We start from the raw sequence: 16,356 nt of genomic DNA, 5'->3' as shown, positions 1-16,356 counted from the left end.
CTTTGGGTTTTGACCAGGTATTAGTGTCCTGGATTGGCTACCATGAGAATGGGCTACTGGGCATGATGGACCATTGGTCTGACCCAGTTAGGCTATTCTTATGTTATGGTCTCATCTGTAGGGGCCTTTGTTTTCACTTCTTATTTTAATTTATTTTTTTTCTGGGAACTTATCAGTGTTTTTTATAATGGGAACAAAAATGGAAGAGAATTAATGTGTGTGGGATGAGGGGGTAACTAATTTCTTCAGCTAAATAATTCAATCCACCTCAAACAGACATAGGAGAACTCACGCACCATTCACACACCCTCCAACCAAAAACGTCAAAAGGAAAAACACCAGTTCGACAACCTCCTAGCCTTTCGAGCTGCAACACTCGACCCCCAACTCTACAACCTATTGACCTCGACCACAGACTACAAAACCTTCAAAAAGAAATAAAAACCCTTCTATTCAAAAAACACATAAAACCGAACTAACACAATCAGAACTGTCCCAAGCATCACCTGCAACTACTCCATATGTACTTCTGATGTCATGACAATTCAGACATAATTTATGTTATGTTATGTTTGGAATATAAGAAAATTTTCACTGGCTGTTTCTATTCTGACCATTTATTCCGTTTCATGGTCATTACAAAAAATATGTTTTTACATGGGGGGTGGGGTGTCAAAAAATGATGGGCCCCGGGTGCCACATACCCTAGGTACGCCACTGAGGATAGGCAAAGATATTTTTGTTTCTGGTTGTTCGTGTGGGCTTGTGCAGAGTGAAGTGTGTTTGCAGGTAGGAAGGTGCTAGGCCCCAGATTTGTTTGAAGCAGATGCATGCGAATTTGAACTGTATTTGCGCTTCCATTGGTAGCCAGTGCAGTTTTTTGTAGTATGGGCTAATGTGGTCTTGCTTTCTCAGTCCGAAGATTAAGCGAACTGCAGTGTTTTGTACTAATCTCAGTTTTTTTATTGTTTTTTGTGGGATACCCAAGTAGACAATGTTGCAGTAGTCCAGGGTGGATAGTAACCTGAAGGATGTTGTGTCAAAGCATTTTTTAATAATCCTTAGCTTCCATAGTGTATAAAAGCATTTCTTCACTGTTAGGTTTGTGTGGTCAGCCATGGTCAAGTGCGTATCTAGTGTGATACCCAGAATTTTTATGGTTTTGGAAATCGGATATTTGCGGTCATTTATTTTTAATGATGTTCTCGTTTTTTTGTCATTGGGGCTTGCCAAGAAAACTTTTGTTTTCTCTGTGTTTAGTTTCAGTTTGAAGTTGGTGGTCCATTTTTCGATTTCTATCATTGTGTGTGAAAGATTGTCTATAATTTCAGGTGAGATGTCATTTAAGGGGATTAGGATGGAGATGTCATCTGCGTATATGTAGTGTTTTAAGTTTAATTTTTGTAGTCGGTGATCTAAGGATGCTATGTAGATGTTGAATAATGTAGGTGATAGAGGGGAGCCTTGGGGTGCCCCTGACGGGTTTTTCCATGGGTTGGAGTGATTTCCATTGCTGGCTATTCGGAAGGATCTGTTTGCTAGGAATTCTTGGAACCATTTCTTTACCTTTCCTGAGAAGTAGTATGATTTCATGGTCTACTAGGTCAAACGCACTACTAAGGTCTAATTGCAGTATCAGTGCGCTTTTGCCTTTGCTGAAGAGATCATAGAGGTGGTTTAGTATGGAGGCTATGACCGTTTCTGTGCTATATCCTTTCCTGAAACCTGATTGATGTTCGCTGAGGATGTTAAATTTGTCTAGGTAGTTTACTAGTTGGAGGTTGACCAATCCTTCCTTTAGTTTTGTGAAGAGGGGATTGCTTGCTATGGATCTGTAGTTGGATGTCAGTGGTGTAGATGTTTTCTGATCTTTGGGAATTGGTGTAATCAGTATGTTACCCATGTCTTTGTTTAGTGTTCCATTTGTAAGGGCCATTGTTAGCCAAGTGAATAGTTCCATTTTGCATTCTGGTGGGGCAGAAGTCAAACAGGGATAACAAGCAACCTTTTAAAGAGTTCTAACTTGATTGGCTGAAGTGCCTCATATTTCTAGCTTGTCCCTCACCCTTCTCTTTCTTCCAGTGAAACTACTATAACTAAATCCCCCCTCTTTTACAAAACTGCGATAGCAGTTTCTAGCGCAGGGAGCCATGCTCCCAACACTCATAGGAACTCAATGAGCATCGGGAGCAGCACAGCTACCCGCGCTAGAAACTGCTATCGCAGTTATGTAAAAGGAGGCCTAATTTACTATCACTGATCTCATTTTATTGTTTATTAATGCACATTTATACAGGCTTCCATGTACCACTCAGGGCAGTTTGCACAAAGCAAGAGAAGTCTTGAAGAGTTCCCACCACATTTCCATACATTTGCTGTACAGATTTATCCTTTTCCAAAGAATATATCACAGTCTGCATCTAACTCCTCATGCTTCTGGGCCAGCATTCCTTTCATTTTTAGACATATAAAGTGCTGAGTCTTGAGTTCAAAAAGTACTTTACTGTATACACTAAGTTCAGTGTTTTCCTCATTTCTACAATAGAATTCTTGGCTTGTTTGAGTTCTTCAGTGTAGGAGTGGAAAATACTCATAGTTGAGTGCATGTGGTAGAATTACATCATTTTAAAGTTGTTATACTATCACCCCATGGAAGTAATAGCAGTAATAACAGTAGAGTGCTGAGTGTTCAATTGCAACAACGTTATTTAGACCTCTGAGCCCCATTAGAAAGCATCAAAAACCAGAAACCTTTAGAAAATACTGTAAACTTATATAATCATCACATGAAAGGAAGATAAAAAGATCTCAGAAATCATAACACAGTACCTTATTAATTATAGTGCTTGTGATATCTGCTTCATAGTATCTTTCACTGATCCAAATAAACTCCCAACATTTAACAAAACATTTTTGCAAATTATATATTACTATTCATATTTCAGAATTTTGGGGGGGGATTATGTTTTATTAACATTTGATGTACCGCTTAAGCATATTACAGATCTAAGCAGACAAACTAGAAAAGGAACTCCATTAGAGATTACAGCACAAAACTGCTCTTAGCTTATATACACCCCCCTCTCCCCTCACCTCCCCCCATCCTTTTACAAAGCCGTGCTAGCGGCTGCCATGCGGTAATGGCACTGTGGGCCACTGCAGAAATGAGCTTAGTGAAAGGGGACCATAGTTCTTGGATCACTCAACAGGACCCATTTCACTGGGAACATCCAGCTTCTTCAGGGATCAAGTTTAAATATTCAGGCAAACTTTTCATCCCACTAAGGCTGCTACTAACTGCAATGTAGAAAAACTTCACAGTAAACAACTGAAAACAAGATATGGAAGACAGTTCCCACACATCAGCATATCCAAAGTGTCATACTAGCATTCCTAAATACTCCTTAAACTTTGAAAAAAAAATTCAGCATCATTTCATCCTGAGGAAGAAGGGGTTACCTTTGAAAGCTAGCCATAAACTAAAATAAGTTAGTCAAATTAAAAAAAAAGTTTTTTTTCCTTTATGTTTGTTTTATTTCTACATATTACATATTTCAGTTACAAGATCACTCTAAAACCAGTGTGTCGCGGCACAATAGTGTGCCTCCTGAGATTTCTGGTGTGCCGCGACACACTGGCGAGGAGAGTCGTCCATGCCAGCTGCCTGCCTACAGGACTTGCCTCTCATGGTGAGAGGCATGTCCTGTAAGAAGTCAGCCGGCACAGCTGACTCCCCTGGCCGGCGTCTCTCCTCTTTTCCCCGCACCTCCCAGATCCCTGTAATGGCAAGGTCGTGGACGTTGATGCAATGTCATGCATGCGCATGACGTCATCACATAGACTTCCGAGTGCCTTCCAGCTGGGGCATGGTTTTAGTGTGCCACCAGCCAGAAAAGTTTGCGAGACACTGCTCTAAACTATAACTTCATTTCAATAATATCCTCATTACTTCAAAAATCTCACACTCACAAAAAATAGCTTTCAAACAAAAACATTCATTCATACATAGTTTCCAACACAATGATCACTCCTACACTTTATCGCTCTATGGTACGGCCACAATTTGAATATTGTGTGCAGTTCTGCTTGCCGTATCTCAAAAAAGATATAGGGGAATTAGAAAAGGTCCACAGAAGGGTGATGAAAATGATAAAAGGTTTGGGATGACAGGGACTTCCCTATGAGAAGAGGCTAAAGTAGCTAGGATAATTTCCTAAAAGAGAAGTCCATAGGCCATTATTGAGATGGCTTGGGGAAATCCACTGCTTATTCCTAGCATAAGCAACATAAAATCTGTTTTACTACTTGTGATCTACAACTGATTGTGGCAGGGGAATCCCAATCAGCTGAGCCAGTTTCATAGAGTCCCCCGACATCTCTGACAATCCCCCAACATCACCTGAGATCACTGATATCCCCGAACATCATCCGAGACCCCCCAGTATCTTCAGATGAAAATTTTCATTTTGAGCCAATCGGGGCCTTAGGCCCCTCCCACTGCATATCAAGATGCTTTGGGAAGGGAAAGGCCCATCATTTTGAAGAGGAGGCTTCCCTCCTGCCAATTTTTCATCAGAAGATATGGGGGGAGGGGCCTGGATGATGTTGCAGGGATGCCAGTGATGTCAGGGGGTGTCGGGTGATATTGGGGGTGTCAGTGATGTCAGGTGATGTTGGAGGGTGGGGTGTAGGGCTCTGAGGACAGTGGCTCTCTGTGGAGGAGGGCTGGGTTGATTGGTAGGTGTGAGGGAAGGAGGGAGAGAGAAATCATGGTTCTCCCTGTCAGTTCAGCTGATCCTGGCAAGGGAAACCCCAAACAGCTGAGTTGGCAGAACTCCACGAAACCTGCTCAGCTGATCAGAATTCTCCTGCCGCAATCAGCTGATGGGAAGCCATTCTGATAGGGTAGAACAGTTGAAAAGTACTGTTTTTTTCTGTCTTTGGGTGGTGAGAAGGGGTTGTGACCACTGGGGGAGGGGGGGGGGTGTCAAGCCTTAAACCCTCCAGTGGTCATCTTGTCAGTTTGGGCACCTTTTTGGATTTAGACCCTTTTAAAACAGGTCTAGCTCCAAACTTAAGGAAAAAAAGCCCTGGACATTTTGTTACAGGTTTGATTTATCCTTGCAAACGTCCAAGTGCTAAGCTTGCCCTAATCCCACCTCTAACACACCTCCTTAAGAATTTTAGACACACTGGAGACAAAACAACCAGAAAGACATCCAGAAAGTCAATTTTGAAAATGCCCATTTGGACGTTTTGCCTAGTATGACGTCCAAGTGGCAGTTTGTTTTCTTTTGGATGTCTATCTTTTTTGAAAATGAGCTTGAAACTGTAATTAAACTCTAGAATTCATTGCCGGAGACTTTGATGAAATCAGTTAGCTTATCAGGGTTATTGGGTCTGTACCAGTATCACAATTCTTATGTCTGCCTATCTACAGCATCCACTCTGCTACTTTTTTGATGAATGTTACTCTTGATATTTTAACGCTGAGTACACTTCTCCCTTCGAATCCGCGGTTTCAGTATCCACGGATTCGGTTATTCGCAATTTTTTTTTTTATACAGGAAACGCTGCATTCCAGACCTTCTCGGACCTTACCTGGTGGTCTAGCGGGTTTTCAGGGCAGGAGCGAACTTCCTACACTCCTGCCCCGTGCAGATCACTGAGACAAAATGGCTGCAGGGAGTTCCTGTCGTATTCCTGAGAGCCAGCCAAAAAGTTATTCACAAATTTTCAACATTCGCGGGCCTGCTCTGCCCCTAACCCCTGCGAATATTGAGGGAGAAATGTAATAATTTTTAAGTATATGTGATCTCATTAATATAGGGTTTTTCTTGTAATTCACTCTGAATTTGAATTAAAAAAAGCAGAATATAAGATTACTGATTTGATTTCTTATTGACCACTACCCTCTATCGCCTTCCACTCAACCAATTCCTCAACTAATCCGTCACTCTGTTTATTTATTAGATGTCTGTGTGGAACGTTTCCATAGGCTTTGCTAAAATCTAAATACACCACATCTAGCTCTTTCCTTCTATCCAATCTTCTGGTCACCCAGTCAAAGAAATTAATCAGATTAGCCTGAGAAGACCTGCCTCTAGTGAATCCATGTTGACTCGGGTCCTGTAATCCACTGGCTTCCAGGAACTTCAATATTCTCTGTTTTAAAAGCGTTTCCATTAATTTATTTACCACAGAAGTCTGACTTACTGGCCTGTGTTTCGCTACATCTTCTCTACTTCCACTTGTGGAGAGGGACTGCATCCGCCCTACTACTCCTGGCTCTAGAGAAGCATTGAAAAGGTTAGCCAGCAGAACTTCTCTAAGCTCCTTCAATACCCTTGGATGTATACCATCCAGCCCCATCACTTTGTCCACCTTTAGTTTAGCTAGTTCTTCACAAATAAATCCTCTGAAAATTTATCAGGGTCTACCACACCTTCAGCCCTATTTGTGTTTGTCTTCTGTAGCCTGTGACCGGGTAAGACCTGGACTGGATTAGCCAGAGTCCTGACCTGGGTCATCCAAGCCTCAGCCAAGTGGTTGAATGAGGCATGGAGGGTAGAGGAGTGTCTGCTTCAAATAGAAAGGTCCAGCAAAGGTGATTAGTGTGAATTTATTATTTCTTTATTTTCTGGCTTTGTACTGTAGTGCTATTCAAAACACACAAAAACTCTCATTGGTGGCTAAACAGCCTGTTAGCCCACCATGCTTATTCTTTTTACAGTTCAAGAAAATCACAAAAATAACTTTTCAATTTCAAGTCCTGGAACCTGCAACCTGCTTGCACTACTTTATATTATCTCCCTTACCCAGTGTACTTGTGTGCCTAGGGGCCCTCGACAAATTAATCCTGCCCTGAGTCCAGGAGGCTTCCTCGGCCCAGCATGTTCTCCCCCTTCTCTCTGCGCCATGCATCTCTACCTCACTCTCTCCCACCACCATGTCCAATTGTCTCTCTTCTGCCCAACAGTTCTCCTCTTTATCTCCTCAATTGCACCATCTCTTTCCCTCTCTCACACCCAATTCTCCCTTTATATTATCTCCCTTACCTCAGCATCTCTTTCCCTCACTCCCTCCATTCTTCCATGTTATGGCTCATGCTTCCCTCCCTCTTTCCCTTCATTGTGTCCTAGGTTCATGCCCCTCCATCCTTCCTTCCAACATTTTTCCTAAGTTTGTGCTTCCTCCCTCTAAAGTCCCAACATGCCCATCTCCCTCCCTCCCTTCTGTGCCATGGATGTTCACCTTCAGACTGACTCCCTCCTCACTGCTAGTCATTTTTTTGTTGAAAGCCATAGGCAGCACCTCCTTCTCAAGTTCCAACACGCCCTTCTCCCTCACTCCCTTCTGTGCCGTGGGTTTTTATCTTCTTGCCAGCTCCCGCCTCCATCTTGCTGCAGTGTTCCCTTAAAGCCATGGGCAGTGGCTCTCATGGGCCTCACGCGGCCGCAGGTTGGACACCCCTGGTCTAGAACCTTCACTTTTGAATGAGCCCTCATGTGGTGATCACTGATGATCACCCATTATAACATCAGAAACACTTTCCCTGTTTGTAAGCACTAAGTCCAGTATGGTACCATCCCGCAGTTCTCCTTGTAGTGAATCCAGGATTTCCGTACTTCTAGGAGACTCCACAATAGAGATGCCCCGATTAACAACTGGCATATTAAAATCACATATTAGTAGTATTTCCCCTTTTATAAGAATATTTGATTGGAAATACAAGTGAAATGTAAAATTGTTTTACTATGTTTAATTCAATTGTTGTAAGATTCAAAAATGAATAAAGATTTACAAAGTAGTATTTCCCCTTTTACAGCTATATACTGAATGACTACTGTTCAATCTGTGTCCACTTCTTCTGTCTGTAGAGGAAGCCTGTATATATTTTTTTTAAAAAGTGGGGACCGTGTCGGATCTACCGTGTTTCCCCCAAAATAAGACAGTGTCTTATATTAATTTGGGGCCCTAAAAAGGCACTAGGTCATATTTTCAGGATATGCACATGATCTCTTTCTTCCTCTCCTTTACCCCAATTCTTCCTCTTTCCTTTCTCTCCCCCACATGTGCATCTATCCTCCCCTCCCACACTCCCATCCCTGTGCAGCAGGTTTGCCCAGCTGCTAACCTTCCCTCCCTCTTTCCCATCCCTTGTGCAGCAGAACCCTTGAGCATCCCCCTTGCCCCCACCGTGCAGCCGAACCCCTGCTGACCATCCTTCCCTCCCTGCCGACCGCGAACGAGCCCTGCCTTCATCCGAAGTAGTGTCGGGCTGGCAGCACTCTAAACAGGCTGCTTCGGCCTTGTCCATTGGGGAATTCAATCTGCCGCGTTATTGATGATGACATCAGTAAAGCGGCAGAGTGAAATCCCCAACAGACAAGGCCGAAGCAGCCTGTTTAGAGTGCTGCCAGCCCGATGCTGCTTCGGTTGAAGGTAGGGCTCGCTCGCAGTCAGCGGGGAGGGAAGTGAAGGGGCATATACTTCTTGTAAGTCTATTCCATTCCTGTTTGTGTAACATATATGAAGATTGCTGAAACAGTTTGCATTTGCCAAGATGCCACAATGTCCTTTCTCTTTGTGTTCTGAGCTCTGTTTCCTCATTCTATTAAGCACTCATAATAAACAGACACCCTTTAGATATACAACTGAGAACATGGGAATGTGTGTGGTTTCTTTCTAAGGGGTGTCTCCGGATGCATCCGTCCTAAGACAGCAGAAGTTGGGCAAGGCTGTATTGGGACTGGAACCTTTTCAGGAAGGATGGAGGATCAGCAGCGGTTTGGCTGCGTGGTGGTGGTGGTGGGGACAACAGCAGTGGTGCCGGGTTGAAGAATTGCCGGCGAATCCCGGGACTAGGGCTTATTTTGGGGGCAGGGCTTATATTAAGACCTACCTTGAAAATTATGCTAGGTCTTATTTTCCAGGTAGGTCTTATTTTCGGGGAAACATGGTAGAACATATACCTGTGGTCTACAACACATGCCTTTGACACAGTGTCCATCAAACAGATTGGTCTCAGCACTTTTAGGACTTTCGACCCAATAAGCAATACAGATTGTTCACAGCTTTTAAATTATATTTAAATAAATTTTTATTGATGTTTCAATACACAGGCACACATTATCTCAGGTTGATTGTACAGCCTCTGCCCCAATTTTCTTTTTTTGTTGTTGTTTGTTTTTTATGGGGTTGTTTTTCCTTGTATTTGTAAAACCCTGTATATCACACCAATGTAAATACATTTTCCGTTGCCTCTTTCCAGATTGACCCACAGTGTCTCTTCTTTACCCTGTAGATCTTGCAATTGTGGCTTTAATATGATCTTCAACATATAACATATTTCTTTCTACCCTGTTTTTCCTGAACAGATTATACCCCGGTATAACTATATCCAGTCATAGTTCTCCATGACTCACTTTTCTGTGATCACCACTAAATCCAACTCAGCCTCTACTGTAGATTCAGAACTTTGTTTCCCATACTCTAAACATTATTATATACTGCTTTTCAGACATTGTTCCTTGATGAGTCTTGGAAAGCTCTCCATAATATCTCAGATTTTGACACCAGGCAGACAGCACACCTCATGTTTGGTCTGCAGATGGACGCCTCTGTACTCCTTAGAAGATAAAATTACAAACCACCACTACCTTACACCTCGTAGTGGTCACGGATCCAGCAACTTTGGGGATTTCGAGCTTTGGTCCTTCCTCTCCCTGGGATGTTTTCATCTCCTCCAAGTATCTGAAAGTAACCCAGTGATGCTTAGAGACATAGCAAGGCCTAAGTAGCATGGAGGAATCATCATTAAGTACACAGACACTGTACAGAGGTGCACTCCTGAAAAAGCACAGCCTTATGAAAGAGAAGATGTGTGGAAATTTCAAGGACATATATGGATTTCAGGAGTGGGGAGGGGGGATGATGACAAAGGAATAAGGAGGCGTTTGTAATGCAAGAAAGTAAGTAACAGCCCGCAAACTCAAGTGTATGTACACGAACGCAAGGAGCCTAAGGAATAAGATGGGGGAATTGGAAGCTATGGAACAAAAAGATAATCTTGACATCATCGGCATCACGGAAACATGGTGGAACAAGGAAAACATCTGGGACACTGTGCTACCGGGATACAAGCTATACCGTAGAGATAGAGTGGGTCAAAAAGATGGGGGTATTGCCCTATATGTCAAAGAGGGAATTGAGTTTACCGAGAGTTCAAGGCGGAAACGAAAAATAAGGAAGTCTCTATAGGTCAAAATTCCAGAAACAAATGGAACGGAAACGAAGATCGGCATCTACTACTGGCCCCCCAGGGCAATCTGAAGAAATTGATGGAGAAACGACAGATGAGATTAAACGGAACTGCAAAAGAGGCAACGCAGTTATCATGGGTGACTTCAATTATCCGGGGATAGAATGGAATCTAGGCACCTCCGACTGCAGTAGTGAGACCAAGTTCCTGGATGCTGTAGGCCACATGTGTCAAACATAAGGCACTTGGGGCTGTTTTATGCGGCCTGCGGTTCAGGGCCGGCATTATGGGGGAGTAAACAGGGCTTCACGATGTTGCCTTGCTTTCTGTTTTGGGCCTTCACTTGACGGTAACAATAGCACTCGTGGGCCGCGGTAATCATCAGCTTGTGCGTGTTGGCAACACAACAAAAACTACCCCAGCGACACACCCTATTGCTGGCCAGTAATTTACACCGCTGGTGTGATTGTCAACTTGCGCGTGCCGGCAGTGCAGCAGACATGAATTTAACTGTGCCGGCCCCACCTGGGAAGCATCGCTGGGGTCGGTACAGTTAAATTCATTTTTGGTGTGCTACTGGCATGCGCAAGTTCACACCACACCAGTAGAGAAGAGGAAGCAAGACCATAAGAGAAAATTGAGGCAGCGAGGGGGGATGGGCGCTGATTATAACCGGAGGCTTGCCCTCTTGATTTCCAGCTCCACTTCCCCTCCTGACTTCCTCCTCCAGCTCCACCTCCCTACTGGTCTGGCCCAGCAGTACATTGTGCGCAGGGGTAGGGGAGCATGAGTACCTCTGCTGCCTCCAGTAATATTCTGCAAAGCTGCAGTGGTGAGAGAGGGAATGACAAAGGTAGGGGGAATGATTTTATTTTCAATTTAGTGTTTGAATTGTGTCAATTTTGAGAGTTTTAATCTGCTATCTTTTGCACTGCTCAGGAAGAAATACATTTGTTTATTTTTCTCTGGGGTTGTACTGCATGCAGAGTCTTGAATCTTAGGGTTTCATTTTTATATATTAGTACTTTTAGTTTTTGGCTCTGTATTTGTATAGGGGTTATGTATGTTCTGGTAGGAATGAATATTGAGAAGCATACAGTGTGTTTTGTGTAGTTTAATTTTGTGGTTAACTATTACCATTTTGTGTTAATAATATTATATTGTGTGTGTATATATGAAAAATGAATGGAAAAAATGGTGTTATAATTAGTACTATTATGGGGGCGGGGCCTGGGGTGGAGATTGGGCGGAGTCTGGCCCGTGACTTTGCCTGTGTTTTGGATTTTGACCCCTTAATGTGATTGAGTTTGGCACCCCTGCTGTAGGCGAACAACTTCCTGAAACAACTTGTCAATGAAAATATGAGATGAAATGCGATTCTGGACTTAATTCTAAATGGACTAAGAGGACCGGTGCAAGGTGTAGAAGTAGAAGGGACGCTGGGAAGCAGTGATCACAATATGATCCGCTTCTACCTGGACACGGGGGCAAAACATCGATCCAGAACGACGGCCATGGCACTGAACTTCCGAAAAGGGAATTACAAAGGGATGAGACTCATGGTGGGGTAGAAGACTAAGGAGAGGATAAGCACTGTAAAAACGCTAGAGCAAGCATGGTCCCTTTTTAAGGACACAGTCACCGAGGCGCAAAATATGTATATACCCCGTATCAACAAGGGATCCAAGAGGAAAAAGAACAAGGAACCGCCGTGGCTCACTGTAGTGGTGAAGGAAGCGATCAGAGACAAGAAGACTTCGTTTAAGGAATGGAAAAGGTCAAAACCGGATGAAAACTGGAAAAAGCACAAACAGCATCAAAGCAGGTACCATAACACGGTAAGAGGAGCCAAAAGAGACTACGAGGTAAAAATAGCCAAGGAGGCAAAAAACTTCAAGCCGTTTTTTCGATATATTAAGGGGAAACGACCCGCAAAGGAAGCGGTGGGGCCATTGGATGACCACGGAATAAAGAGAGTGCTAAAGGAGAACAACACCGACAAACTGAACACATTTTTTGTGTCTATATTTACTGAAGAGGATATACACAACATACTGGAAGCCGACAGGCTATATGCGGGAAATGAACATGGGAAACTGACAGGGTTGATGGTCAGTCTAGAAGAGGTATGCAGGCATACTGATAGGCTTAAAAATGATAAATCCCCGGGACTGGATGGCATCCATCCGAGGGTAATCAAGGAACTGAAAGGGGCTATAGCTGAACTGCTTCAACTAATAGCCAATCTGTCGATCAAATCGGGAAGGATTCCAGAAGACTGGAAAGTGGCGAATGTTATGCCGATCTTCAAGAAAGGTTTAAGGGGAGATCCAGGGAAAATACAGACCGGTGAGTTTGACCTCGTACCGAGAAAGATGGTAGAGGCGCTGATAAAGGACCTCATCATTGATCACCTTGATGGACACAATCTGATAAGGACCAGCCAGCACAACTTCAGCAAAGTAAGATCTTGTTTGACGAACTTGCTGCACTTCTTTGAGAGAGTAAACAGGCAGATAGACAAGGGTGACTTGGTTGTATATCTGGACTTTCAGAAGGCGTTTGACAAGGTTCCGCATGAACAACTACTTCAAAAAATTGCGAGCCATGGAATCGAGGGTGAAGTGGATTAAAAACTGGCTGGCGGATAGGAAACAGAGAGTGGGGTAAATGGACAATACTCGGACTGGAAAAGCATCACGAGTGGAGTGCCACAGGGTTCGGTGCTTGGACCGTACTCTTCAACATATTTATAAATGATCTGGAAATTGGTACGACGAGTGAGGTGATTAAATTTGCGGATAATACGAAGTTATTCAGAGTAGTGAAGACGCAGGAGGATTGCGAAGACCTGCAACGTGACATAAACATGCTCGAGAAATGGGCTGCGAAATGGCAAATGAGGTTTAACGTGGATAAATGTCAAGTGATGCATGTCGGTAACAAAAATCTTATACACGAATACAGGATGTCCAGTGCAGTACTTGGAGAAACCTCCCAGGAAAGAGACTTGGGAGTACTGGTCGACAAGTCAATGAAGCCATCTGTGCAATGTGCGGTGACGGTGAAAATGCGAACAGAATGCTAGGAATGATTAAGAAGGGGGATTACGAACAGATTGGAGAAGGTTATCAAGCCGCTGTACCGGGCCATGGTACGCCCTCACCTGGAATACTGCATCCAGCACTGGTCACCGTACATGAAGAAGGACACAGTACTACTCGAAAGGGTCCAGAGAAGAGCGACTAAAATGATTAAGGGGCTGGAGGAGTTGCCGTATAGTGAGAGATTAGAGAAACTGGGCCTCTTCTCCCTTGAAAAGAGGAGACTGAGAGGGGACATGATTGAAACATTCAAAATAATGAAGGGAATAGACTTAGTAGATAAAGACAGGTTGTTCACCCTCTCCAAAGTAGAGAGAACGAGAGTGCACTCTCTAAAGTTAAAAGGGGATAGATTCTGTACAAACGTAAGGAAATTCTTCTTCACCCAGAGAGTGATAGAAAATTGGAATGCTCTTCTGGAGGCTGTTATAGGGGAAAACACCCTCCAGGGATTCAAGACAAAGTTGGACAAGTTCCTGCTAAACTGGAATGTACGCAGGTGAGGCTGGACTCATTTAGAGCACTGGTCTTTGACCTGGGGGCCGCCGCGTGAATGGACTGCTGGGCACGATGGACCACTGGTGTGACCCAGCAGCGGCAATTCTTATGTTCTTATGTATACTAATAATTACTGATTAATAAATGTACAAAAATAGAAGTACAGTGCCTCTTTGTGCTCTTCCTCTGTAGCTGTTGCAATAAATCACAAACTTCCTGCTTTCATACAATCTTTGTTTTTTTAACAGTTGTTGGTAATAATAATTTTACTTCCCTCAAATCAGCTGTTTATCACCATAAAATCAAATATTCTGTTTAAAGTATGCATGATGAACTGCATACATTAAATCTTGACAATCATAATAACACAAAGAAATAAACACAAGAAAGGATTATAGGAAATTTGGTAGCAGCACGTTGTGATAAAGACAGAAGTACAGTACGTACAGACTTATTACACCCAGACACAGTACTCTAAAAGGAAATGTAGAAAGATTATTTTAGGTTTTCATAATGAAAGGCTGTTACCTCATAAACTATGAAAGGAAAACTTAGCATGTTGATCAAAACAAATCAATGTTTATTTTATTTTCCAACCAAAGTGGTATATTATTGAGAACATACAATAAATTCTAACTTCAACTGAACTCCATAAGAGTGGAAGCAAAGGAAGCAACCCAGTGGTTGCCATAATGAAATGAGAACCAAGGAGCCCTTTTATTAAAGAACATTAAGCCTTAATACGCGCTTACTGTAAAAGGCTGAGCACAATTGCCCAGATTCTATAAATGGCGCCTGAAGTTAGGTGCCTAGATCGGGCACCTAATTTAATTTTTTGCTTAATTGGCACTGTTAACGAGCAATAATGAGCTCATAATTAGCAAAAATTAAAATTAATTGGGCTGTAGATGCTTCCCAGAAAATGGGCATGGTTATGGGTGGATTGTGCGTGGATCCATGTTTAGCGTGTAGATGTTGGTATTTAGGCCAAGAAAACACTGGCAAAAATTGGAGGTGCCTAAGATTTTAACAACTATCGGTGCCTAAGTCCAATTTAGTCACTGCTAAGCGTCATTCTTTAAATGGCGCCTAACTGAAGATTGACATAAAGGAACCTTTATATTGTAGAATCAGGGCCAAAATGTAAAAAAAATTGGCACTGAAAAGGTTGGTGCTTACTATGATTCTATAGACATTTCCGGAATTAGGCACAGATTAAAGAATTACAAGTAGCGCCTGTTCACGTGGCTAACATTTAGGTGCAGGCATTTATGTTAATGAAAACCAGGCTTAAATGCCTGTGCCTAACTTGTGCACAGATCGGGTATGTCCTATAACAGTGCACCTAACTTTTAGGAACACTTTTGACCCACTCATGCTCCTCCCTGGCCACGCCGCCTTTTGAGATCCATGCACTTGAATTTACACATACCACTTTATAGAATATGCTTAGAAAGTTGTGCACGTAAATTCTAAGTAGTGTCAATAATTGCTTGTTAATTATTGGTGCTAATTTAAGTTGCACACACAACAAAAGATTAGGTTCTTACCTTTGCTAATCTTCTTTCTTGTAAATCCTCACTTTATTCCAGGACCAGAGGGTTATTTCCCTCCTCTTGCTAGGGATCTGTAGGAAGCCTCAAAGCTTTTGAAGCTTTCACCCCCCTCCCCCCTCACACCTTACCACTGAGCATGCTCCTGTGTACTCTAGTCAGTCTTAAAGCAGCCAGGAACATCTGTAGAGGATAAGAACAAGAGAGAGAGAGAGAGGAACGGGGAACTCCCTGACAAGCAAATCAATTCTGCTCATAAAACAAATGCAACAACAATGCAAAACAAAATAACATGTTATAAAACAGTGAAAACTTGAACAACAAAACAGTGCTAAAGGGAGACATAGCCTGTACTGACAGAGGAGGGCACCTGAACTAGGGAACCCTCCTAGATGAAGAGCTAAATCCAGTTTGATGGTCAGAAACCCAGCTCACCTGTACTTTTACGGCAGACAATCGACAAATCAATGCGTTTAGGGCGGGCTCCCGGAATAAAGTGAGGATTTACAAGAAAGAAGATTAGCAAAGGTAAGAACATAGTCTTTCATTCTTGTACAATCCCACTTTATTCCGGGACCAGTGGTACATAACAAAGCTGTCCCAAAAAGTCAGGGTGGGACTGATGAGCCTGCTGCCAATCCAGAGGCCCCAACAGTAGTATCCTGCTTGGTTGCCACATCGATCCTGTAAAACTTGGTGAAAGTATGCAAATCTCATCCAGAGACATAGCCGACAACTCTGCCCAAGAGGAAAACTCCTCTGGTTGAAGGAGCACACATCCCTAGGAGGGGGTCTCCTTCCCAACCACTACAAAAATGGCCACTTAAAGCCACCTGTAAATGCTAGCCTTAGATGCTGGCCTACCTTTGTGGACAGAATCCGCCAGACCAAACAGGAGGTCAGAGAGGCCAAACTCATTGGTAGCCTCCAGATAGTG

This window comes from Geotrypetes seraphini, chromosome 9, assembly GCF_902459505.1.
Source record: "Geotrypetes seraphini chromosome 9, aGeoSer1.1, whole genome shotgun sequence".
Taxonomy (NCBI): domain Eukaryota; kingdom Metazoa; phylum Chordata; class Amphibia; order Gymnophiona; family Dermophiidae; genus Geotrypetes; species Geotrypetes seraphini.
This window is presented reverse-complemented; position numbering follows the sequence as displayed.